This window comes from Loxodonta africana, chromosome 25, assembly GCF_030014295.1.
Source record: "Loxodonta africana isolate mLoxAfr1 chromosome 25, mLoxAfr1.hap2, whole genome shotgun sequence".
NCBI lineage: Eukaryota > Metazoa > Chordata > Mammalia > Proboscidea > Elephantidae > Loxodonta > Loxodonta africana.
The window spans coordinates 29,118,412-29,145,843 of record NC_087366.1 but is presented as its reverse complement, the minus strand read 5'-3'; the positions used below and the strand labels follow the sequence as shown (position 1 = coordinate 29,145,843).

Sequence of the window (27,432 nt, the reverse complement as noted above, 5' to 3'; positions counted from 1 at the left end):
TTGTTGTATCCCCCACATCTAGAATAGTGCCTTCTGCCTCGCAAGTATTCAATAAGTATTTGTTAAATGATTGAACGGATGAATGAAAATGATTACTATAAAAATGACAAAATAAACATTACATCGTAAGTTTTGAACAAGAGGGAGGGGGAGAACTTTGAGGTAATATCCCTCAAAAGACAGAGTTTTGGGGATAAGTAAAGGTTGTTATATCTTGTTCTCATTGAGAGAAAAAAGTAATAGAGGCACAATGACCCCAGAGACGTGGGTCTATTATATGCCTATGATTTTCCTTTTTTTTGCTTTCTGCTCGTCTACTTAGAAGGAGAAGAAAATCTCCGGAGAAGAGAAAGTTCAAATATGTAGGCATTTATTTCAGTAGCAAGTTGTGTAACACAGGCAGTCGTTGGAATTATTCCACAAACTGAAGCAGCTGTACATACATCTAGATGACCTTTTGATTTTTAAAGAGGGTTTTGATTTTAAATAGGGTGGCCAAATATATGCTCTGAATTTTTCTTTTTTTACTCTGAGATGATGAATTTAGGGCTCCTTAGAAGAAGATTTCTTAGGTCTGGAGGAATTCACAGTATGGTGAGGAAGATTATTATTATCAGTTTACATTTTTTTTATTCTAATATAGAGTTCCATTTTTAAAAGCTGCACGAATCTTCTCTTGGTTAAACGTATTTCTGACAAGCCTGGCTATTTGAGTCCTGAAGCTGTAACAAATGTAACAGGAGTTTGTATAGAAAATTCTGATAGAAGTGCTCCAATGCAGCAGGTGTGAAATTTCATAATGTAGTACCAGAACAACAAGAAGAAATTTCAAAACACATTTCCACTAGTTAGATGAATCTTAAAACCACAAGGGTCAGGCAATGGAAATTAAGACTGCATTTGTGAAAAGGTTTTCTTTAAGAAAGTCTTGCTGAGCATCCTATCCCTCTCTCACTAGGATGAAGGGGAGGGGAGGCACCTGTCCCCTTACCACAGGCCTAATGAATGGGACTTCTTACAGGATTATTCAGAGAACCATGGTGGAAAGGACGGGGCCTAAAGGTCTGATGTCTGACTCCAGGAAAATCTAGAGGGCCAGAAAGAGATAGGCTGGAAAGCTCTTCGTTATTCTCCAATAACAAAGGGAACACGCAGTTGCATCGGGACCAGCTAATTCACTTCAAGTTTGTCACGACAAGGAATACATAATGCTTCCCAAGAACCAGATGTGGGCCAAACTGGAGTAAAGAGCCAGTCTGAAGTTCTTTTGACTCCTGCTCAAGAAAATTGCCTGAGATGTTAATTGGGCTCTAACAAAAAGAACTATATGGTATAGATATCCAACAAACCTGATGAAGGTGAAAACAGGTTTCTTGAGGCCAGCATGGTTGCCCTCATGCTTTCTGTTAGTTCACTGCTGTTTTCCAAGCCTCTGTTCTGTGACCTGGCTGAGGCAGTTTTATGTAGCCCTTTTTTTTTTCTGGCATGGAGCCACCTTTGTCCTTGACCAATATAAAACCTCTGCCCCCCTGCTGCTGGGTGTGGAGAACTGCTTTGGTCTGTGGTTGCCCAGGACTACCTGCCTCAGTATATTAATCTCCCTAATAATAAATACTCCTTCCCTGCCACAATGGAGTTGCCTGCCTCTCTGTCTGTGGTCTCTTATCTTAGCACCCTCCAATTCTGGGGACAAATTTCAAATCATTGGTGCATGCCTGGACACATGAGGCTAAGGGAAGAGTGGCATCAAGAGGAGTAGAAATATATTACCTGTTGCAGGAGTTACAGCTTAAAGAGCCAAGCATGGGAGCCTCTGAGGAATTCACAAAAGTACTCACAAGAGATAGGTTTAAACATTTCACATTCACAGAGAATGCAAAGCCATCTCATTACAGTGTCAGTCATTAAGATCTTTCTGCTCCCTTTTCCTGTATTTACTCCAGGATAATAACAGCTATTGAGTAGGGGGAAAAGTGAGTAGGAAAGAAAGAAGATGACCACATTCCTTTTCACTAAAGCTTTCCTTTCTAAATATCAAATTGAGGCTGAGTTTTATGATTTAAAATGATTGTTAAGACTTTCTATTTTCTACAAGTGAGCAGAAAAGTAATGAGATTTGCTGGAATTTTCATCTAGTGGCAGTGGAAAAAACTCACCCCTCTGAATTAAAGAGAACAGTAGTTGTGTTTTGACTGTATCTCACAAGTCCTGCTAGTTCAAGGTACTGAACACAGAGATTTTCCACTGAACAGTTGGTGGAAACCTTTCAGAATTGCAAGTACAAGTCTTAGAGGAAATAAGCTTTGCAAGCCCAAATTTATAAAATAAAAAATTTTATAGTTACTGGCACTAGTTTTTTTTTTTTTTTGTATTAGCTTTATTCACTGAAGACTAAAAAACAAAAAACAAAAAACATTAGGATAGTGAAATAAATGAAATGCAGCATAATTAAACTTTGTGGAAAAAATAAACAATCTTAATGAAAAATTTTTTCATCCTTTCCATGGCAGGACAAAATGTAGGATACATTTAGTAAAAAGATTATCAAACCAAAATGGACTTAAAAAAAAAATTTAGCCATGGTTATTGGAGCCCTGCTCGCACAGTGGTTAAGCACTCAGCTGCTAACCAAAAGGTTGGTGGTTTGAACCCACCAGGTGCTCTGCAGGAGAAAGATGTGGCAGTCTGCTCCCGTAAAGATTTATAGTCTTAGAAACCCTATGGAGACAGTTCTACACTATCCTATAGGGTCACTATGAGTCAGAATTGACTAAACAGCAGTGGGTTTGGATTTTTTGGTTTAGCCATGGTTATTAAGATAAAATATTCACTGAAATTCTCATCCAAGCTTCATATATCAGCTATCCTTCTAGTTATACTTGTTTCAAGTAAAGATTTTTAATTTTAAAGGAACTACATTATTAGGAAACTATTTTAGCTTTCTATTCTAAAGTCGTATGAATCAATCAAGAAGGAATATGACTGTAAAATAAGGTTTAAGGGTAAGAGCAGTGGTTAGAATTACATTTTGTTGCAGCGATTTTGGAGCCCGGTGGTACAATGGTTAAGCACTCGGCTGCAAACTGAAAAGATTGAAGGTTTGAACCCGGCAGCCATTCCTCAGGAGAAAGATGTGGTAGTCTGCTTCTGTAAAGATTACAGCCTTGGGAACCCTATGGGGCAGTTGTACTCTGTCCTATAGGGTTGCTATGAGTTGGAATCTACTTAGCGGCAATGGGTTTGTTTGTTTGCAGTAATTAAAACCAAAAATAAATAATAATTGATTAAATACACAGGTTTTATAGTCTACAAAAGAAGTTTGGAAGTTGGCAGTTCAGGTAGGATGGAGGCTCCTTCCATTCATCACTCCACCATTCCTATGTCCTCTAGTTCAACATGTTGCTAGATTCAACCATCGCATCTATGTTCCAAGTAGTAGGAGTGAAGAAAGGGGGACCAGTTACCTCTCATTTGCCAGAATATGTGGATGCAAGAGAGGCCAGGAATTGTAGTTTTTTAACTATGCATACTTTAAACTGGAAAAAATTTTGGGTTCTGTAATTAAGGAGGAAGGAGAAAATTGATGTTGGAGGCAAGCAGTTAGGAGTCTGTGGCATACATAAAGGCTTAAAGATATTTCTTCTAATAAAATGGTTAGGTCGGACACTGATGGCTAATAAGTCAGAATTATTGATAAAGATCTTTACCTGTACTGTAGATTTGATTTTCTTTAAATGCTTGCTTTCTTTATATACAGAACATTTCTGTCACTTGCAAAAAAAGAAAGACTAATTCATGATGAACCAATTATGGGGAAATTCAGCAATTTGTTATATTATCTAACCATCATAGTAATTTCTAACAAGTAATTGTGAATGCACTCATTCATTCAGCCATCCATACTACAAATATTTACTGAATTCCTAGGTACCAGAAATTTTAAAAAGACATGCTTTTTGCCTTCAAATAACTAATACTTTAGTGGAAAAAAACAGTCATAAAAAAGTTTTAAATATAATAAAGTGGTTACTGTTAAGTCTGTTCTGACTCGTGGCAACCCCATGTGTATCAGAGGAGAACTGTGCTCCGTAGGGTTTTCAATGGCTAGCAATTCTACAAAAGAGATTGAAGGGTAGGTATCTGCAGTGGATTAATTACTTTTGTGGGTGGTCTTTCTAGCCATGATTTTGTAACTCTCACCCAGGTAATTGTGTGATAGGGTAATTGTGGCTGATCAAGGGGATTGGTCAGTTTTGCCTTAAAAGAGAACCAATTCCAGAACAGGAAGAGGAGCCCACCACCAAGGAAGGACAGACCAGCAGAAGGAGAAGGCGTGGTGGGTCTCCCGGCCCACAGAGAGAAAGCTGAGTGCCTTTGGGTGGAGACTGAGGGCTAGGGAGAGACGTGCCTGCCAGCACAGTTGGGGAGAGGCTATCCTGATGGAACAATTGTATCTTGAGTGTTCCTGAGCCCGAATTGTAACTGTTACTTCCCTAATAAACCCCATAATTGTGAGTGTGGTCTGTAAGTTTTGTGTGGCCATTGCAATGAATTATCGAACCCAGTAGAGAATGCTGTGGGAATGGAGAGTTGGTGTCAGAATTGGTAGCGATGGTGGAGAGAGGAGGCGTGTCTGACCTCCACTGCATAGAAATTTTGGTTCTCCTTCCCTCTTGTGGGGTTGGAGGAGGTCAGATACCACCCCCAACCCATTTTTACAGTACCCACAGTACAGCCCAAAACAATGAACATCTATTTACTCACTATTCATCTTATGAAATAAAATATTATCAATATAATTACAAGACACACTTTTGATTTAAAATAATCGTAAAACCTGGATTTTCGGTACGAGATTTGAAATTATTAGCAACGGTGTATGTAGGTATAAATGTCATAAGTAGATGACCTTCCATAAAAAGGTTGTTATTGTCATCAAATCAAAGAATTAAAGGGTAGTAAAGATGCTTCTTGAAACTGAGGGATTGTTAGAGAAAGTTCTAGAAATCTTTTAATATATTTTAAACCAACAGGTTTTGTCATTCAATAATTCTCAGTTACTTTTATATTAGGCAGACTCTCACAGGGACTTAGAAAAATCTTTTTTTTTTTTCTTAATTTGCCCCTTATTTTTTATGTGGCAAAGGCAGAAGGGACTAAAAAAATGTCTTGGTGGGTGGGAGGGTTGGGGAGGGCTTGGATTTCCCTTGACTCAGATGAGGAAAGTGGTAATTTTCCTCTTTTTACCATGAAAACATTTGTAATTTTTGAAGTTACTTTTCTGAAAAACTTGCATTTAAGAAATATTTCTAGTATGTTCAAAATCTGAAGTCTAGGCCTGTGAAAGACTAAAAAGGAATAGACTATTAACACACACACCAACATGGATAGATCTTGAAATAGTTATGCTGAGTGAAAGAAGCAACACAAAGAATACATACTGTATGATTCCTTTTACAGAGAACTCTAGAAAATGCAAACTAATTTAAAATGACATATGATTAGTGGTTGCCTGAGGATGGGGATACGAAGGGGAGCAGGACAAAGAGAATACAAAGGGGCACCAGAAAACTTTTTGGGGTGACAGATATGCTCAATATCTTGATGTTGGTGATGGTTTCATGAGTATACCCATAAGTCAAAATTTATCAAATTGTACACTATAAATACATGCAGTTTATTGTATGTCAATTATACCTTAATAAAGCTGCTAAAAACAAACAAAAATCAACATCCAAACAAGTTCAACACATGCTCCTTCCCATTTTTATTTATGCAATGTATTTGAAGAAACTGGGTCATCTGTTCTGTAGAGTCTTCTACATTCTGGATTTTGTTGATTGCAAAATACAATCTATACATGTAGAGTTATATAATAAAATATTTATGGGTAAAATGATATGACTTCTGTGGTATGATTAATTACTTCTGTGTGTGGCCTTTCTAGCCATGGTCTTGTAACTCCCACCCAAGTGATTGTGTGATAGGGTAATTGTGGTCTACTGAGGGAATTGGTCAGTTTTACATTAAAAGAGAGTCAATTCCAGAGGAGAGAGGAGGAGCCCCCCACCACCAAGGAAGGAGAGACCCAGCAGCAGAGACCTGGCAGGAGGAGACGGCACAGTGGGCTTCCTGGCCCACACAGAGAGAACGCTGAGTGCCTTTGGGCAGAGGCTGAGGGCCAAGGAGAGGTGTGCCTGCGAGCACAGCTAGGGAGAGGCTATCCTGACCAAAGAATTGTATCTTAAGTGTTCTTGAGACTGAATTGCAACTATTACTTCTCTAATAAACTCCATAATTATCAGTGTGGTCTGTGAGTTCTGTGTGGCCATTGCAATGAATTATTGAATCCAGCAGAGAAGTAGACAGTGCTGTGGGAGGGACAGTTGGTGTCAGAGTTGGTAAAGATGGCCAAGAGAGGAGGCATGTCTGACCTCCACCTCATAAGAATCAGCCTTGGGCTGTTGATCTTGGTTCTCCTTCCCCGTTGTGGGGTTGGAGGGGGTCAGACACTGCCTCCATACCATTTTTACAACTTCTGTGATTTACTTCAAAATAATCCATGGGAAGAGGTAGGCAGGGGAGATTGTCCATATGTTGATAACTGTTAAAGCAGGATGATTGAAGCGTGAGGACTCATTATGCTATTCTCTCTACTTTTCTGAGCTTAATTTTTATTTGTAACGAAAAGTTTAAAAAAGTCTTGGGCCCAAAGATTTTATCGGAAGAGTAAAAAGATAACCTATAGACTGGGAAAAAAATCTTTGGGAGTGACATATCCGTTAAAGGTCTAATTTTCAAACTGTACATAAAACTTCAACTCAAGATGACAAACAACCCAATTAAAAAATGAGCAAGGGCATTAACAGACACTTCACCGAACAGGACATTCAAGCAGCCAACAAATACCTGAAAAGTGGTGTCATTAGCCACTCCAAACCAAACCTGCTGCTATCGAGTTGATTCTGGCTCAAAGCGACCCTATAGGACAAGGTAGAATTGTCCATAGGATTCCCAAGGCTATAATCTTTATGGGAGCAGACTGCCACACCCTTCTCCCCCTCAGCAGCTGGTGGGTTTGAATGGCCAAGCTTTTGGTTAGCAGCTGAGTGCTTAACAACTGTGCCACCAGGGCTCCTTCATTAGCCATTAGAGACATGCGAATAAAAACTACAATGAGATACCATCTCACCCTTGTTAAACTGGCACTGATTTAAAAAACCAAACAACAGAACACAACAAATGTTGGTGAAGATGTGGAAGCTTGGAACCCTTATTCACTGCTGGTGGGAATGTAAAATGGTACAACTGCTGTGGAAAACATTATGGCGATTCCTCAAAAAATTAGAAATAGAAACACCTTATGATCCAGCAATTCCATTCCTTGATATATACCGTGGAAATCTGGTAGCAGAGACTCAAACAGACACATGCATACCTGTGTTCATTGCAGCACTATTCACAATATCCAAAAGATGGGAACAACCTAACTACCCATCAACAGGTGAATGGATAAGCAAATTGTGGTACATACAAACAGTGGACTACTACACAGCCATAAAGAAAGGCGACTTCCCAAAGTACCTTGGAACACGGATGAAACTAGAGGACATTACACTTATTGAAATAAGCCAATCACAAAAGGACAAATATTATATAATCTCCCTTTAAAAAATGACAAGAACAACTATATATACAGAGACCAACCTTCACCAATGGTTACTAAGGGTAGAGGGAGGGGGATTCATTCTTTAGACAGTAGTTACTTTTTACTTACAGTGATGTAAAAGGTACCACTGAATGTGGGAGAAGTGTGCACAGCTTAACCAAGATAACTGATGCCACTAGGTTATACACACACGTGCGTGCGCACACACACACATACAAAAAGATGTTTTGGTAAATGCTATGTTATATATAATTTTGCAACAACAACCAGTATACATCTGTGTGTACGTATGTACATAAATATACACATATATATATATACAAAATAAGTATATGTTGTTGTTGTTAGGTGCCATCAAGTCAGCTCCGATTCATAGTGACCCTATGTACAACAGAACCAAACACTGCCCAGTCCTGCGCCATCCTCACAATTGTTGCTATGCTTGAACCCATTGTTGCAGCCACTCTGTCAATCCATCTCGTTGAGGGTCTTCCTCTTTTTCGCTGATCCTCTACTTTACCAAGCATGATGTCCTTCCCCGGGAACTGATCCCTCCTGATAACATGTCCAAAGTATGTGAGACGTAGTCTTGCCATCCCTGCTTCTAAGGAGCATTCTGGTTGTACTTCTTCCAAGACAGATTTGTTCATTCTTTTGGCAGTCCATGGTATATTCAGTATTCTTCTCCAACACCACAATTCAAAGGCATCAATTCTTCTCCCGTCTTCCTTATCCATTGTCCAGCTTTCGCATGCATATGAGGTGATTGAAAACACCATGGCTTGAGTCAGACTCACCTTAGTCCTCAAGGTGACATCCTTGCTTTTCAACACTTTAAAGAGATCTTTTGCAGCCGATTTGCCCAATGCAATGTGTCTTTTGATTTCTTGACTGCTGCTTCCATGGGTGTTCACGTGGATCCAAGTAAAATGAAATCCTTGACAACTTCAATCTCCTCTCTCTTTATCATGATGTTGCTTATTGGTCCAGTTGTAAGGATTTTTATTTTCTTTATGTTGATGTGTAATCTATACCGAAGGCTGTGGTCTTTGATCTTCATCACTAAGTGCTTCAAGTCCTCTTCACTTTCAGCAAGTGAGGTTGTGTCATCTGCATAATGCAGATTGTTAAGGAGTCTTCCTCCAATCCTGATGCCCCATTGTTCTTCACATAGTCCATCTTCTTGGATTATTTGCTTAGCATACAGATTGAATAGATATGGTGAAAGGATACAACGCTGATGGACACCTTTCCTGACTTTAAACCATGCAGTATCCCCTTGTTTTGTTCAAATGACTGCCTTTTGATCCATGTACAGAATCCTTATAAGCACAATTAAGTGTTCTGGAATTCCCATTCTCTGCAACATTATCCATAATTTGGTATGATCCACACAGTAAAATGCCTTAGCATAGTCAATAAAACACAGGCAAACATCTTTCTGGCATTCTCTGCCGTCAGCCAGGATCCATCTGACAGCAATGATATCTCTGGTTCCACGTCCTCTTCTGAATCTGGCCAGAGTTCGTGGCAGTTCCCTGTTGATATACTGCTGCAGCCACTTTTGAATGATCTTCATCAAAATTTTACTTGCATGTGATATTAATGATATTTTTCAATAATTTCTGCATTTTGTTGGATCACCTTTTTTCAGAATAGGCATAAATATGAGTCTCTTCCAGTTGGTTGGCCAGGTAGCTGTCTTCCAGATTTCTTGGCATAGATGAGTGAGTGCTTCCAGCACTGTATCTGTTTGTTGAAACATCTCAATTGACATTTTGTCAATTTCTGGACCCTGTTTTTCCCCAATACCTTCAGTGCAGCTTGGACTTCTTTCTTCAGTACTATCAGTTCCTGATCATATGTTACCTCCTGAAGTGGTTGAAGGTCAACCAATTCTTTTTTGTATAATGACTCTGTATATTCCTTCCATCTTCCTTTGATGCTTCCTGCATCATTTATTATTTTCCCCATAGAATCCTTCAGTATTGCAACTCGAGGCTTGAATTTTTTCTTCAGTTCTTTCAGCTTAAGAAATGTTGGGTGTGTTCTTCCCCTTTGGTTTTCTGTCTCCAGGTCTCTGCACATGTCATCATAATACTTTGTCTTCTCAAGCCCTCCTTTGAAATCTTCTGTTCAGCTTTTTTCCTTCATCATTTTTTTGCTTTAGCTACTCGACATTCAAGAGCAGGTTTCAGAGTCTCTTATGACATCCATTTAGGTCTTTTGTTTCTCTCCGATATTTTCAGTGACCTCTTGCTTTCTTCCTGTATGATGTCCTTGACGTCATTCTACAACTCGTCTGGACTTCAGTCAGTAGTGTTCGATGCATCAAATCTATTCTTGAGATAGTTTCTAAATTCAGGTGGAATATACTCAAGGTCATACCTAGGCTCTTGTGGACCTGTTCTAATTTTCTTCAGTTTCAATTTGAACTTGCGTATGAGTAATTGATGGTCTGATCCGCAGTCTTCCCCTGGCCTTGTTCTGACTGAAGATATTGAGATTTTCCATCATCTCTTTCAACAGATATAGTCGATTTGATTCCTATGTATTCCTTCTCGCGAGCTCCATGTGTACGGTTGCTGTTAATGTTGGTAAAAAAAGTGTATTTGCAATAAAGAAGTCATTGGTCTTGCAAAATTCAATCATGCGATCTCCAGCATCATTTCTATCATCAAGACCATATGTGCAACTACTGATCCTTCTTCTTTGTTTCCAACTTTTGCATTCCAATCACCAGCAATTATCAGTGCATCCTGATTGCATGTTCCATCAATTTCAGACTGCCAAAGTTGGTAAATATCTTCAATTTCTTCATCTTTGGCATCTGTCAGTTCCCCCATGTGTCTGTCAGTTTGTTGTACTGTGGGGGCTTGTGTGTTCCCGTGATGCTGTGAGCTATGCCACCAGTATTCAAATACCAGTGGGGTCACCATGTTGCACAGGTTTCAGCTGAGCTTCCAGACTATGATGGACTAGGAAGAAGGGCCCAGCAGTCTACTTCTGAAAAGAATTAGCCAGTGAAAACCTTATGAATAGCAGCGGAACATTGTCTGAGATAGTGCTGGAACTTGAGCCCCTCATGTTGGAAGGCACTCAAAATATGACTGGGGAAGAGCTGTCTCCTCAAAGTAGAGTCGCCCTTAATGATGTGAATGGAGTCAAGCTTTCGGGACCTTCATTTGCTGATGTGGCATGACTCAAAATGAGAAGAAACAGTCGCAAATATCCATTAATAATTGGAACTTGGAATGTATGAAGTGTGAATCTAGGAAAATTAGAAATTGTCAAAAATGAAATGGAATGCATAAAGATCGATAGCCTAGGCATTACTGAGCTGAGATGGAGTGGTATTGGTCATTTTGAATTGGACAGTCATATGGTCTACTATGCCAGGAATGACAACTTGAAGAGGAATGGCATTGCATTCATCATCAAAAAGAACATTTCAAGATATATCCTGAACTACAATGCTGTCAGTGATAGGATAATATTCATACACCTATAAGGAAGACCAGTTAATATGACTATTATTCAAATTTACGTACCTGAATTTAGAGACCATCTGAAGAATAGATCTGATGCATTGACACTAGTGACCAAAGACCAGAGGAGTTGTGGAATGACATCAAGGACATCATACATGAAGAAAGCAAGACGTCACTGAAAAGACAGGAAAGAAAGAAAAGACTAACGTGAAAGTCAGAGGAGACTCTGAAACCTGCTTTCAAACGTCGAGCAGCTAAAGCAAAAGGAAGAATTGATGAAGCAAAAGAACTGAACAGAAGATTTCAAAGGCGGCTCAAGAAGACAAAGTATTATAATGACATGTACAAAGAGCTGGAGATGGAAAACCAAAAGGGAAGCACACCCTCGGTGTTTCTCAAGCTGAAAGAACTGAAGAAAAAATGCAAGCCTCGAGTTGCGATAGTGAAGTATTCTATGGGGAAAATATTAAACGAGGCAGGAAGCATCAAAAGAAGATGGAAGGAATACACAGAGTCACTATACCAAAAAGAATTAGCTTATGTTCAACCATTTCAAGAGGTGGCATATGATCAGGAACTGATGGTACTGGAGGAAGAAGTCCAAGCTTCCCTGAAGGTATTGGTGAAAAACAAGACTCCAGGAATTGATGGAATATCAATTGGGATGTTTCAACAAACAGATGCAGCGCTGGAGGTGCTCACTCGTCTATGCCAAGAAATATGGAAGACAGCTTCCTGGCCAACTGACTGGAAGAGATCCATATTTATGCCTATTCCCAAGAAAGGTGATCCAACCAAATGTGGAAATTATAGATCAATGTCATTAATATCATACTCAAGCAAAATTTTGCTGAAGATCATTCCAAAGGGCTGTAGTAGTATATCAGCAGGGAACTGCCAGAAATTCAGGCCAGTTTCAGAAGAGGACATGGAACCAGGGATATTATTGCTGACGTCTGATGGATCTTGGCTGAAAGCAGAGAATACCAGAAGGATGTTTACCTGTGTTTTATTGACTATGCAAAGGCATTCGACTGTGTGGATCATAACAAACTATGGATAACATTGCGAAGAATGGGAATTCCAGAACACTTAATTGTGCTCATGAGGAAACTTTACATAGATCAAGAGGTGGGTATTCAGACAGAACAAGGGGATACTGATTGGTTTAAGGTCAAGAGGGTTGTGTGTCAGGGTTGTATCCTTCCAGCATACCTATTCAATCTGTATCCTGAGCAAATAATCCAAGAAGCTGGACTATATGAAGAAGAATGGGGCATCAGGATTGGAGGAAAACTCATTAACAACCTGCGTTATGCAGATGACACAACCTTGCTTGCTGAAAGTGAAAAGGACTTGAAGCACTTACTAATGAAGATCAAAGACCACAACCTTCAGTATGGACTGCACCTCAACATAAAGAAAACAAATCCTCACAACTGGGTCAATGAGCAACATCATCATAAATGGAGAAAAGACTGAAGTTGTCAAGGATTTCATTTTACTTGGATCCATAATCAATAGCCATGGAAGCAGCAGTCAAATCAAAAGACACATCGCATTGGGTAAATCGGCTGCAAAGGACCTCTTCAACGTGTTGAAGAGCAAAGATGTCACCTTGAAGACTAAGGTGCATCTCACCCAAGCCATGGTGTTTTCAATTGCATCATATGCATGTGAAAGCTGGACAATGAATAAGGAAGACTGAAGAAGAATTGACGCCTTTGAATTGTCGTGTTGGCGAAGAATATTGAATATACCATGGACTGTCAAAAGAATGAACAAATCTGTCTTGGAAGAAGTACAACCAGAATGCTCCTTAGAAGCAAGGACGGCAGAACTGTGTCTTACATACTTTGGACATGTTGTCAGGATGGATCGGTCTCTGGAGAAGGATATCATGCCTGGCAAAGTACAGGGTCAGCGGAAAAGAGGAAGATCCTCAACGAGGTGGATTGACTCAGTGGCTGCAACAGTAAGCTCAAGCATAACAACAATTGTAAGGATGGTACAAGACCGGGCAGTGTTTCATTCTGTTGTGCACAGGGTCGCTACGAGTCGGAACTGACTTGACGGCACCTAACAACAACAACAACAACAGAGAACATATTACATCCAGAGGAAAGGGCAGGCTTCAAGTGGAGTTGGAGCTCTTCCATTCTCTATCAGTTTCATCCTCAGACTGGTTTCCCTTATGGTAACAAAGTGGCTGTAGTAGCTATATGACTCATATTCTCCCATTATATCAGCCAGTGTGAGAGAGAGCACTTCACCCAAACTTCAAACACAACACCTGAGCTTCCTTACGATTGTGTCAATTTAGACTTGGGCTACTGCCTATCCATGCACAATGACAGCGTCAAGTGAGGATGGGATTAGGCTGATCAGCATATTTCAATCAGAGCCCACATCTGGAGATGGAGATGGGTCTAATCCTACTCGAATTCTTGGCTGCCTCACCATTTGCGGAGGGTGGAAATGCATGCTGAGGAATCGACCAATAATGTTTATTATAAGAGCAACATAATACTCCACTCCATTAAATACCATAGTTTAAACTGTTCCCTTATTTTCAACATTTAACTTGTTTCCTGTGTTTTGATATTATGGTATTATAAACTGGGGGTTGCAGACCTAAAGGAGGGAAACAGCTCAGGATAAAGAACAATAGAGAATGTAGAGACTGGCAAAAGAGAGAATGCATGATCTCAACAAAAAGAGTGTAGCTGCTATCCAGTTGTAGCTGATGGTCAGAATGTGAGACTGAAAGCCCTTTGTCATCACATCTTCTACTTTTTAAAGTGAAGCCTGGAATGCATGTGATATCTTCTCGTTTTTCACTTTAGGTAACTTTTTTTTTTAACAACCATGCAGACCAAACAGAACATGTTTGTGATTTAGATCTGGATCTGGACCACCAGTTTCTGTCATGTTATGAATCATGCTATAACATTTTATGACATCTTCCACAAAAAGTATGAACTTCAGCCCTTTCATGGGCCAGGGCTGCTAATCCACACTTAATGCAAAGGAAGCCACAGCGAGAAAAGAAGTGCACATTATGTGAAGAATTCTTTGTCATAGATTCTGTGGCATGTTTTTCTGGTAGGGATAAGTTTACATCAAATCCCCTTCACTGTCTCTTATCTAGGTTCTCTTGTGACTTGTCTCTTATCTAGGTTCTCCCATGACATCTCTTATCTAGGTTCCCCTGTGAAGAACAGCTCAGCTTTTCAGGATGACCCCTGGTATTTAGAAGTGTGATATGTGGCTGTGGGACAAAGTTTTTCTTTTACTTGTAGCAACTGGCACAAGGATTGATCCTATGATTGTGACTTATATGTCATGTTCTACATTAATAGAATAATAAATAAAGAGTTAACTGACAACAACCAGTGATGGCCTCCTGATATTTTCAAAGGCACATGGAGCTGGATTTGAGGAATACTAAACTATAGCACTAAACAACATCATGATAAATGGTGAAGAAATTGAAGTTGTCAAGGATTTCATTCTACTTGGATCAACAATCAACACCCATGGAAGCAGCAGTCAAGAAACCAGGTGACATACTGCATTGGGCTAATCTGCAGCAACCAAAAAGAACAACAACAACAGCAACAATAATAAAAAAACCCGTTACCTTCGAGTTTATTCCAGTAATAGCCAACCTATAGGACAGAGTGGAACTGGCCCATGGAGTTTCCAAGGCTATAATCTTTACAGAAGCAGACTACCACATCTTTCTCCCATGGAACAGCTGGTTGGTTCCAACTGCTGACCTTTTGGTTAGCAGCCGATTGCTTAACCACTGTGACACAAGGGCTCTTCATCTGCCACAACTTATTTAAAGTTCTAAAAAGCAAAGATGTCACTCTGATGACTAACTTGTGTCTGACCCAACATGGTCTTTTCAATAGCCTTATAAGAGTGCAAAAGCATTACAACGTGAAAAAAGAAGACACAAGGAGAGTTGATGCCTTTGAACTGTGGTGCTGAAGAAGGATATTGTATATACTATGGACTGCCAGAATAATGAACAAATGAGTCTTAGAGGAAATACAACCAGAATGCTCCTCAGAAGTGAGGATGGTGGGACTTCATCTTGCTTACCTTGTACAAGTCATCAGGAAAGATCAATTGTTAGAAAAAGATGTCATGTTTGGTAAAGCAAAATGAGGGAAACCTTAATAAGATGGATTCACACAATAGCTGAAATACTGGGCTCGAACATATTAAAGATCATGGATATGGTGAAAGACCTGTTATACATAAGGTCGCCAGGAGTCAGGGTCAAGTTGATGGCAGCTAACAACAACAACAAACTAGTTTTGGACTCATCATTAAAATTTTTATTATTCTTTTTTTGGCTAAGGTCTTTTTGAGTGCAGATAATTACCAGAGTGTTGGCTTTCTTGTCAAAAAGCTTTTCTCCAGTCAGAAGATATCAGAGGAGAGAAACTACAGCTTTTTTATCTGTTGACTTTCTCATGGTGCCCAGTGTAACTTTACTAGTAGTGCCTTTAGCAGAGGTTCGATACCTACTTGTTGGCTTATTTATTAATAGGTACTGGGCTTCTCAGGTTACCTGAGCCCACCCTGAGGGGCCTCAGAAGAAAGGCCTGGTCTAGAGAGCTGCTTCTGAAAGATCATAGTCTTGAAAACCCTATGGATTGCAGTTCTACTCTAACATACATGGGGTGGCCATGAGTAGGAATCTACTCGATGGTAACTTTTTTTTTTTTTTTAAACTGTGCTTCTCAGGTGATCAACAGATGATTTGAGTTATTCTAACCCTAACTTTACTAAGTATTCATCAAAATTTCCAGTATTTATTGAGTCAGGCTCAGGGCTCTTGGGATACAGAACTTAATAAAGGACCTCCTGGGAAGAAGCCCAGCAGGTAGGAGAAACACATAAAATAGATAGTTGCAACACTCTTGATATATCCCTGCATCTATAGACACTTAAGTTGGGGAAAGGAGGGGAAAAAAAAAAAAAGAACTTGAGGGGGCCCTTTGGACAACCGATGTATCTCTCCCCATAGCTTTTGGATTTGGGCAGGGGAACTGAAATGGGACAGAAGGGAGAATTTTAAATTAGTCTTTCTAGAGTTCAAGTCACTGGACACACACTTAACTCTTGCTATTCTATATTCACTCTTTTTGCAATAACATTTTTGGAGAATTTTCTGTCAGTCACGTACTATGTTAAACACTGTGGGAAATATAAAAATGAAAGAACCAGATCATCAGGGATTCTTTAGGGGGATATAATATTGCACAAATTAACCTAGACAATGAGGTTGAATATATTAGGTGGCACAAACCTTTAGAAACAAAGTGCTAAGAAAATTCAGAAAATTTATAGGTCACTTATGGCTTTTTTTTTTTTTTTTAATGGCTGCAGGATCTAGGAAGGAAGATATCTCCAATTCAATAATCAGGCCAATATTTGTAGGGAAAAAGAGTTGGTCTGTTTGATTTCTAAGGAGCTGGAGTGGCACATTCGGATTGCAATCGGCAGCTAACCTAAACGCTGGCAGCCAAACCCACATAATGGTTCCTTGGAAGAAAGGCCTGGCGACCTCTGTACAGATTGCTGTCAGTTGCCAAGAAAGCGCTATGGAGCAGTTCTACTCTGTAAAGCATGGGGTCGCCATAACTCAGGGGCCAACTGGAGGGCAGCTAAAAACATTTTATCTCGACATTGTACCCTAAAAATCTATTACCCGAAACGGTAAAACAGTAAAAACAAGTGCACTTTTTCTTCATATAAATACATAATAATGTTGAGCTCTGTTCATTCCCCCGCAGGGTATTTCCCTCTTCCATCTCCCCTGAGTCCCTCGGAATGAATCAACAAGGGAGCGATTCATAAGCACATAGACGACACCTTGGAAGTGGCACAGAAAGAGTAATCGGCGAGAAAAGTTAATGCTCTTTGAGGTGACTTTCCTCCGCGCGTAACAGGGCATTAAAAGTGAAATTCCGTAAACCAGGTTTATGAGCAAGAAAAAAATCTCTCCAAACTCAGAATTATCTAAGAACTCAGTAACCGCTCTGTAAGACCCCAGCCCGCTTCGCCCGGGGTGCCGGGACACCCTTCAGCGAGCCGCGCGAGAGGGCTCACAGGCGCAATTACCTCTCGAGGAGGCTTTGAAGGGTCGCGAGAGCCTCTTGTCCCTTCCCTCGTGCCTCCTCTAACAACCCTGGTCTGTCAGGGAGAGCAGGCTAGCCAGGTAACATCCTCACACCTCCGCCCCCGGCCCAAGCGTGGCCAGAAGGAACGTATACGCGCGTGCGCGCCGCCGCTTAGGGGGGCGAGGAAGTTGCCGGCGCGCCCGGGAGCGCGCACGTCGCGCCGATGGGCCCGGACGGGCTCGCTCCCGACGCGCCTCCTCCTCTGCCCGCCCCCTCCCTCGCCTCTTCCTGCCGGGCCATCCCCCTCCACTCCCCTCTCAGCTCCCTCCGCCCTCTCGGGGCTCAGGCGGCGGCGGAGTGAACGGGACCCGCCCGGCCGCAGAGCGCGGGGCGGCGGATGGGACGCGGGTGCCTGGCGGAGTTGTTGTTCCGGCTTTGCTCGCGGAGACGTGAGGAGGTGAGGCGAGGGCGGCCTCCTCGGGACCCGAGGGCGGCTCGGCGGCCCAGAGCCGCGGCCGGGCCGGGGGTGTTGGCGGCGGGGCCGAGCCGTGGGAGAGTCGGGATGGGGGCCCGGCCCGGGACTGGGATGCGGGAGGACCGCGGGGAGGAGGGCACAGGGCGGCTTCAGGGCTGTCGGCCGCCTCCCGGACGCCGAGGTTCTCCCCCGCGGCAGCTCCTCGCGGCCCACGAGCGGAGCACCCTAGACGGCAGGCGGGCGGGAGGGGTCGGCGCCCCTCACCGAGGGCGGCGCGGTGGCTTCGGCGGCCCGCGCCTCCAGCTGTGCCCTCCTGACATTGCCGTCGCCTTGGCTGCTGCCTCCCGCTGCTGCGCTGTGGCTGCTGCCGGGTCCGCCGTCCCAGCAGCCCTGCGTCCGGGGGGCGTGTGGTTAGGGTATGTTTGTGCCCACCCGCGGTCTTCTGTTCGTGACCGTGTCTCGCCCTCGCGCTTCCCCTTCCCCCGCCGAGCACTTTGCTCCGCTTCTGCTGTTGATGCTTGTGGTTTTGCAGTCTGGGATGGGCTGCGTCCTGGGCAGATCTCTACCTGCAAAGAATGCCCCGCTTCAAAGTTGACGGCCTGGGCCATGACAAACACCCCCTTACCGCGCCCAGGTTGTGGGTGTTCGGTGTCCTGATAACTGAGTCAAAGTTTCTGAGACTGGGCTAGTACTTTGCACTGGTCGCCAGCGGTGCAGCGCCGGGCAGTGCGTCAGCATGTGGAAAGGGGCCACCGGCCAGCTGGAGATGGCCGGGTACACGGGGGCTGGACGGACAGGGCTCGTGTCTGCTCTTAGAGCACTTTGTCCAGGTGCCTGTGTGGACCTCTCAGATAGGGTTATCTTAGAAAATGTACCAAAATTAGGTGGTTAACTTGCAGAATTGAGGGTTTCATGCAAGTGAGGAGAAACGCCAACCTCATTACACTAATGGTAAGGAGAACTTTTGCTTGCCTGACAAATTTCAGTGCAGACTTTGGAAACGGATTTCAGGGCCTGTGTTTTTGGTACTGGAAAGTTTAGGGATTTTTAATACGTGTACATTTTCTCGCAGATGGCAGGGATAAGTTGTTGCTTGTTCCGTTTCTGAAAACAATTTTATGGAAACCTTGTGACCTTTCTTAAAATAGTGTTTATATTTGACTTCTGCTCCACTTCTGTAGCATATGCAGCAGTTATCAGAATATATGGACATGAAGTTTGCTTGTGGTCAAATTGGAAGTGAATTTTGCCCATGGAAAATGTGTTTCCACGAACCCTTCCCTCCTTCCCTCCTTCCCTCCTTCCTTCCTTCCCTCCCTCCCTCCCTCCCATCCACCCACCCCTCCATCCCTCCATCCATCCCATTGCCTCGAGTTGATTCCACCTCAGAAAACTGGCATGATTCATCATCTCAGGAGAGAGTTCCATGTGAAATTGACAGTGAGATTGCAAAGGAGAAAGACAGGATGAGTTTAATGTGTATGTTATCATTAATTTGTACTAAGTGCTCACCTACTTGGGGATTTGAGCTAAGACTGAGTTAGACTGGTGTCTACACTAAATTAGTTCAAGATGTGCTTTGATATTATGTATTAATAAGCCATCAGGGAGTAGCAGGTGTAGTAGGGCAGTGGTTATATGTGAGCATACTTACATAGCCTACATTGTACGCTAGAAAGCTGTTGGGACTATTGGGACATAAAACCAGCATGCCAATCAACATAAACAAAAGAGTGACTAGGGTCGCTATGAGTCAGAATCGACTTGACAGCAATGGGTTTGGGTTTTTTTTTTTTTTTTTTTGACCGAAGTTATTTGATAGGAATTCCCGTATATTAACAGTTGTGATGTCCTGAGAATCTTTGTTCCTTTGATAATTGTTTCATAATTTAGATCATTTTCACTGCAGTAGTTATGATTTTTTTTTTTACTTGCATGGTAGAATTTTCTTAGGCATGCAAACAGGAGTGTTCATGTTTATCACCTCACCGATTCTAAATTTGTGACTTCTAAAAACTTGTACGTAAAATTTTTTCTTTGCCTAAACCCAAATTTGAAATTAATTAAGGTATATTTATATAAACTCTGAGATAATATAGTCCTAAAGGTGAAAGTCCTTTTATCCAATCTCTTGGAGTAGTCAGAAGAAGGAACTCTGCTGTGCCATGTGTGGAAGATAGCCAGGCTTCTAGAGATTGACTTTGAAGAGAGTAGGCTCCAAGTAGTGAACATTTCTTGTGTTGAGTGTGCAGAACCGGGACTGCATTCCAGGCTACCATTGTCTTGTTGAAGGAATGTGGGGATGATTACGGCTGGATAGAGGGTATTTGGAGAATGAAGTAGATACGGTATCCTATAGGATTCCCAGGCACAGGGCTTGTTTGCTTATGTCACACAAGTTTGAATGAATTGCTGCATGTGAACAACTCTTGCCTTGTTATAAATGGGTCAGCTATGGGGTCTAAGGCTATTCCGCACAAGGCTGTTCCAGCTGCTGGTACTTCAAAGACAGCTCAGGGGGTTCTTCTGGAGATAGTCACATGAGCATTTAGCACCACAAACAATGGAGGCAGAGACAGTACAGTCTTGAGACTCAGTTCTAATGAAACATACTCAATTTTTAAGGAGAGTTTTTATGTGGAGAGTGTGGGAAAAGACATTGCTTGACTTGACTCTTCAGAGTTCTTCAGAGTGGGGAATAATTTTCACTTCATGGTGGTATTTGAAATTTAGTGTAAGTGTGTGAACAACCACCCATTGCTGTTAAGTCAGTTCTGACTCAAAGTGACCCTATAGAACAGAGTAGAACTTCCCCATAGGGTTTCCAGGGCTGTAATCTTTATGGAAGCAGACTGCCACATCTTTCTCCCATGGATTGCCACATCTTCCTCCTGCAGAGTGGCTGGTGGGTTTGAACTGCCGACCTTTCAGTTAGCAGATGAGTGCTTAACCGCTGTGCCTCTAGGGTTCCTCCGTGTAAGCAACAGTAGACCCTAATAAGGAAGAGTTAATGGAATTAAGCAGAACTTGTATCTCAACTCATTTACTTTCCATATTTCATTTCGTATTTCTATATTTCATTTATAATTGTTTGAGTATAGCAAGTTGTGCTCATGCTGACTCCTTTTTGTCATCTTTTGGTGTTTTCTGGTATAAATTTTGGGGATTTTCCTGGGAAACTCCTAGGCATACATTCAGTTGATTTGGAGTTAGAGATATTTGGGCTAGATTATTAGTGTATTTGAAATTCTGAATCTTCTTGTTTTCTAAATAGCCTTAAAAATAGAAAGCATAATTCTTTATAAACACACAGAAAAATCTGGTTACAGGCTGTGTTGTTGTGATAGACATAGTACAGCCAAAAATGTATTTAAAAAACTTATCCCCTGCTCACACAGTTTAGTAAGTTTAAATAAGAAGTAGGAAAATAAGTCTTTTTTCTCAGTAAAAGCCTGATTTTCCTAGAATATCAAGTCTAACAACTGTTTGCTATGCCATTTTTTCCCTGTCTGTTCTAAAGTCAATAAGTACTACATGTCTGTAGTCCATGGCAAAAGCTTAATTCTAGTTGGGAATTCTCAGTAATGGAGGCCTCATTGTGTGGACGTAAGTTTATGCTGGGGATTTTTGCCTGGAAAAATTAGGTATGGAAAATTCACTTTTTTATGGCCCTGGTTTTCTCTGTATCCCAGATTCTCAGTGGGGTGGAGGACATGGACACAAACAACTACTTGGATTTTTTTTTTTTCATACTATGCATTTCCTCCTATTTTACCCCAGTCCTTTGCTAGTGAGCCATTGCTACTAGTAGGAGTGTCTTTTGTGTCTCTCACGTGTGTGTGAGGCTGAACAAAGGCTGAGAACCTCCACTCCTTGTAATTTGCCTTCTGACAATATCAATGATCTCATTTTAGAGTCTGAAGAGAAATATGAATTGTGGTAGAGAAGAGACTACATATATACTCAAGAGTAAGATTTATTGAATTGCATAGTACATATGGGAGTGACTAGACCTGGGAGCTGTGGCTGCTAACTAAAAGGCTGGCAGTTCAAATCCCCCAGCTCTCCTTGGAAACCCTATGGGGCAGTTCTACTCTGTCCTGTAGGGTCGCTTGAGTAGGAATCGACTTGACGGCAGTGGGTTTGTTTTGTTTTTAGAACCTTGTTTAGCAGAGCATTTATCAAACTTTTTTGACTGTGACCCACAGTGAGAAATTTTACACCCTGACCTAGTATACACACGTATACACCCACTTGAAGTTGAAAGAAAAGTTTGACAAAACAATACGTCTCTTTTCAGTGCCGTGCTAGAGCTTGCTCATACTGGCTTGCAAGAGCAGTTGTGCACATCTTTCCACCCAGTTCCACATTCGGTGATATCAGATTGGTAGCTTCAGATTGGCTATAGTGGGAGTATTTACACGAGGGATATCTGTGTTTTTTTCCCCCCTGTCTGGATAGCCAGTTGATAACATTTACAGCACACCACTGGCTATAACACATTTTGGTATTTTATGTTCTGTTTCATTTCATTAAAAAGAATATTGCTGGATTTTGACCTCCAAACTGATTTTACAACCTGCTAAATGGATAATAATCTATAGTTTGAACAACTGATTTAGCCCAGCCCCATCACTTTGAAGGTGAACACACTAGAAGCCTCAAGTTCAAGGTTATCAGCAAAGCCAGGTCTGCAGACTCCTAATCTAGTGTTATTTCTGGTGGACTTCTTTCTTTTCCTAACCGAGGCCATTCATTTAGCTGAACGTGAGTGCTTAATATATATAAGACATTTTGTTAAGGAGTTTTAATAGAGATGAATAAGGCACGAACTTTGACCTGGAGGACTATGCCTATGTGAGGGATTTAATATGGAAACAAAGATAATGCAAGGCAGAAAGTAATGGGTGGTAAAGTGATAAAGATAGATGCTATGAGAGTTTAGAGAAGAGTGAGAGATTACTTTTGGTGTAAGGATAAGAAAATCTGACATTTGAATTATACTTTCAGGAATGGGTAATATTTGGATGTGTGGAAATAGGGTAAATAGAATGGAGAGAAAGGCCTTTCTAGGAGAGAGGCTGGGGTGGTGATCAAAGGTATAAAGTCATGGATAGGGAAAACTCAGTGAAAGAGCTAAGCAATAAAGGTCAATTAGCACCAGATGGTTAAGAGCCTTGAATGCCAGCTTTCCTTTCTGTTTCTCAGTTTATCTTTCATTTTTGTCTCTGGAATCATCTAGTACTTCTTAACATTAAATGAGCTTTATTTGCTGTGCTCCTGAGTAAAATATGATCCAGAGAGCACTTAAGTATCTTTAGAGTAAAAGTTGAAGGAGAAAATTATTAGTGTTGGGAAATAACCTTGAATTTACCAATCCTAAAACTTTTGAAAAGGGAAAATATTTTCTTCGTAAGGAGGTACCAGTGGTTTTTTTTTTTTTTTTTTTTTGCTTTGCTGAGTAGACAGCATCAAATTAGCTGTAGCAGAGCAGGAAGCAGTTTTGAAAGCCTTTTCAAAGGGCCTTCTAAAATGTGATTTCTAAATGACTGGATCTTAATTTTTCAGAGGCAGGTTTGGTTCAGGCAGAAAGGCAGTTTGTACAGATCCCCAGCTGAGGTAGCTGGCTTTGATAATTTAGGGCAGCAAGGCTGGTTATTTCATACCAAATTGAGGTGTGAGGGATTGATTTTTTTTTTATAATTTAAATTGTGCTTTAGGTGAAAGTTTACAGAGCAAAATTAGTTCCTCATTCAAAAATGTGTATGTAAATTGTTTGATGACATTCATTGCAATCCCCACATTGTGTCAGCATTCTGCCCCTTTCTACTCTGGGTTCTCTCTGTCCATTCGTCCAGTTTTCCTGTCCTTCCTGCCTTCTAGTCTTTGTTTTTGGGCAGGTGTTGCCCATTTGGTCTTGTATACTTGATTGATCTAAGAAGAATGTTCCTCACGTGTTATTGTTTGTTTTATATTTTCTTTTTTTTTTTAAGTTTTGGCTGAAAGGTGGACTTTAGGAGTGGCTTCAGTTCTGAGTTAGCAGGGTGTCTGGGGACCATAGACTTGGGGGTTCCTCTAGTCTCTGTCAGACCAGTAAGTCTGGTCTTTTTTGTGAATTTGATCTTTTGTTCTACATTTTTCTTTTGCCCTGTCCAGGACTCTCTGTTGTAATCCCAGTCAGAGCGGTCAGTAGTGGTAGTTGGGCACCACCTAGTTCTTCTGTTCCCAGGGTCATGTAGGCTGTGGTTCATGTAGTCCATTAGCCCTTTGGACCAATTGATCCCTTGAGCCTTTAGTTTTTTTCACTCTCCTTTGCTCTGGACTAGAAGAGACCAGTAGCTGTTTGATAGATTCTTTGCTCAAAGAACTTCCTTGAGTATCAGCATTTATGTGTTTGACAGCCTGTATCAGAATTGACTCAATGGCACCGGGTTTGGTTTTTTTAGTTTTATGACTGAGGATGTTTTCGAGTTCTGGATGGGGCATTGGGTGGCTAGAAATGAAGAAAGATGACAGTAGGTTGTGTCTGTTAATCATATCGAAGCACTAGTGGCAGTTACTCAAGGTTTTCTGTTTGCAGCTGATTTCACACTTACTGCTTCTAATTGAAATCATGCACAGTGAATTTGCAGAAGGTTTACTTCTCTTTGACCCACATGTTCTATAAAGGTAAAAGCCCTCTTAGTGTTGCCCCGGTAACAGTGCATACAAAGACTATTTAATAGCATGTCACTGAAGTGTGTGGAAAATTTTGGTAATCTTGGTAATGAAGTTGCTGTCATAAATAACTGCTTAGCTGGTAAAAAGCTGGGCTACTTCTGGATGATTGACAAAGATGGTTCCAAAATCAATAGGAAATGTGGCGTTGTCATACTGTTTACCCCAATTTATTTAAGCTCCTGATGTATAGACTGTGTTGTCCTGTCACTTTATAAAGTTTTAGCAGTTTCATATGGGCTGTTCTGTAAGATGGTTGTTTTTGTTATCTGTTGTTGAGTTGGCCCCTGACTCATGGTGACCCTGTGCATGGTGGCATCAGACCAGTTGTGATCTATAGGGTTTTTACTGGCTGATTTTTCAGAAGTAGATCACCAGGTTTTTTTTTCCTATTTTGTGTTAGTCTGGAAGCTCTGCTGAAACTTGTTTAACATCATAGCAACATACAAGCCTCCACTGACAGATGGGTGGTGGTTATGCTGAGGTGTATTGGCCGAGAATCAAACCCAGCTCTCCTTACAGAAGGTGAGAATTCTACCACTGAACCACCACTACCCCCAAACCAGTTGTGATTGAGTTGATTTTGACTCATGGCCACTCTGTGTGTGCTAGAGTAGAGCTGTACTCCATAAGATTTTCAATGGCTGATTTTTTTTTTCAGAACTAGATCACCAGGCCTTTCTTACAAGGCATCTGGATGGACTTGAATTGCCAACCTTTCAGTTAGCAGTTGTTGTTGTTAGGTGCTGTTGAGTCAATTCTGACTTACAGCGACCCTATTTTTTTTTTTTATGTACAATATAGTGAGTCACTGCCGGGTCCTGTGCCATCCTCACAATTTGTTGCTTTGTTTGAGCCTGTTGTTACAGCCACTGTGTCAATCCATTTCATTGAGGGTCTTCCTCTTTTGCTGACCCTCTATTTTGCAAAGCGTGACGTCCTTCTCCCGGGACTGGCCCCTACTGATTACATGTCCAAAGTATGTGGGATGAAGTCTTACCATCCTTCCTTCTAAGGAACATCCTGGCTGTACTTCTTCAAAGACAGATTTGTTCATTCTGGCAGTTCATGGTACATTCAGAATTCCTATCCAACACCATAATTCAAATACATCAATTCTTCTTTGGTGTTCCTTATTCATTGTCCAGCTTTCACATACATATGAGGCGATTGAAAATACCATAACTTGTGTCAGGCACACCTTAGTCCTTAAGGTGACATCTTTGCTTTTTAACACTTGAAAGAGGTCTTTTGCAGCATATTTGTCCAGTGCAATACATGGTTTGATTTCTTGACTGCTTCTTCCGTGGGTGTTGATTGTGGATCCAAGTGAAATGAAATTCTTGACAACTTAAGTATTTTTTCCATTTATCGTGATGTTGCTTATTGGTCCAGTTGTGAGAATTTTTGTTTTCTTTATGTTAAGGCATAATCCATACTGAAGGCTGTAGTCTTTGATCTTCATCAGTAAGGGCTTCACTTTCAGCAAGAAGGTTGCGTCGTCTGCATATCACTGGTTGTTAATGAGTCTTCCTCTAGTCCTGACGCCATGTTCTTCTTCATAGAGTGCAGCTTCTTGGATTATTTGCTCAGCATACAGGTTGAATAAGTATGATGAAAGGATACAACCCTAATGCACACCTTTCCTGATTTTAAACCAGAAGGGAAGAACACACTTAGCATTTCTCAAGCTGAAAGAACTGAAGAAAAAATTCATTTCTCAAGTTGCAATATTGGAGGATTCAATGGGTAAAATATTGGACGATGCAGGAAGCATCAAAAGAAGATGGAAGGAATACACAGAGTCACTGTACCAAAAAACTTGGTTGACATTCAGCCATTACAGGAGGTAGCATATGATTAAGAACCGATGGTGTTGAAGGAAAAAGCCCAAGCTGCAGTGAAGGCATTGGCATAAAACAAAGCTCTAGGAATTGACAGAACACCGATTGAGACATTTCAAGGAATGGATGCCAACTCTGAAAGCGCTCACATGTCTATGCCAAGAAATTTGGGAGATAGCTACCTGGCCAGCCGAGTGGGAGAGATCCATATTCATGCCCATTCCAAAGAGAGGTGATTCAACAGAAGGTGGAAATTACTTAACAATATCATTAATATTTCACGCGAGTAAAATTTTGCTGAAGATCATTCAAAAATGGTTGCAACAGTACCTCGACAGGGGACTGCCAGAAATTCAAGCTGGAATGAGAAGATGTAGAACGAGGGATGTCATTGCTGATGTCAGATCTTTACTGAAAGTGGAGAATACCAGGAAGACGTTTATGTGTGTTTTATTGACTATGCAAAGGCATTCGACTGTGTGGATAAAAACAAATTATGGATAACACTGCGAAGAATGGGAATTCCAGAGCGCTTAATTGTGCTCATGCGAAACCTGTACATAGACCAAGAGGCAGTTGTTCACACAGAACAAGGGAGCACTGCGTGGTTTAAAAACAATCAGTTAGCGGTAACATGCCCCAAAAAGCATGATAAGAATTCAGATGCAGCATGCTTCAGATGTCTCAGATCAGTTGGATGGAGTAGCTAATCATATCAGCACAGGTTTTGTGCCACTCCCTCTTCCCCTCTTTGCTTTTTTGGAACATGTCAAGTTTTACAAATTGAGGTTAATAGAACCGTTCCAAGTTTTCTACCACCTTTTTTTTTTTTTTTTTGTGGTACAGAGTGTGATGCTGGTGTCCTTAGATTAAACAATGCAAACATTTTTTAAAGATACATCTCCCCACCCAAATTCTCATAAGACCAGACTTAATGGTCTCACTGAGACTAGAAGGACCCCTGTGGTCATGGCCCCCAGACCTTCTGTTGGCCCAGGACAGGAACCATTCCCGAAGCCAACTCTTCAGACATGGATTGGACTGGTCCATGGGTTGGAGAGGGATGCTAGTGAGGAGTGAGGTTCTTGGATCA

General features: G+C 41.4%; 1 protein-coding gene across 17 annotated transcripts in view; it reads left to right on the top strand.

The window, feature by feature from the left end:
* Nucleotides 1-27,432, top strand: part of RABGAP1L (RAB GTPase activating protein 1 like) — a 785,265-nt gene that overhangs the window by 28,345 nt on the left and 729,488 nt on the right. For 4 of the 17 annotated variants that reach the window (XM_023549255.2, XM_023549260.2, XM_003410983.4 and 1 more), the window contains one exon: nt 16,977-17,108. The exons of 4 other annotated variants lie outside the window; for them this stretch is intronic. The gene's annotated coding sequence lies outside the window, so the exon portion shown is untranslated. Of the gene's footprint in view, nt 1-16,976; nt 17,109-17,619; nt 17,761-27,432 lie in introns of those variants that run through there. 9 more of the 17 variants (XM_064276616.1, XM_064276620.1, XM_064276622.1 and 6 more) reach the window with 5 other exon arrangements.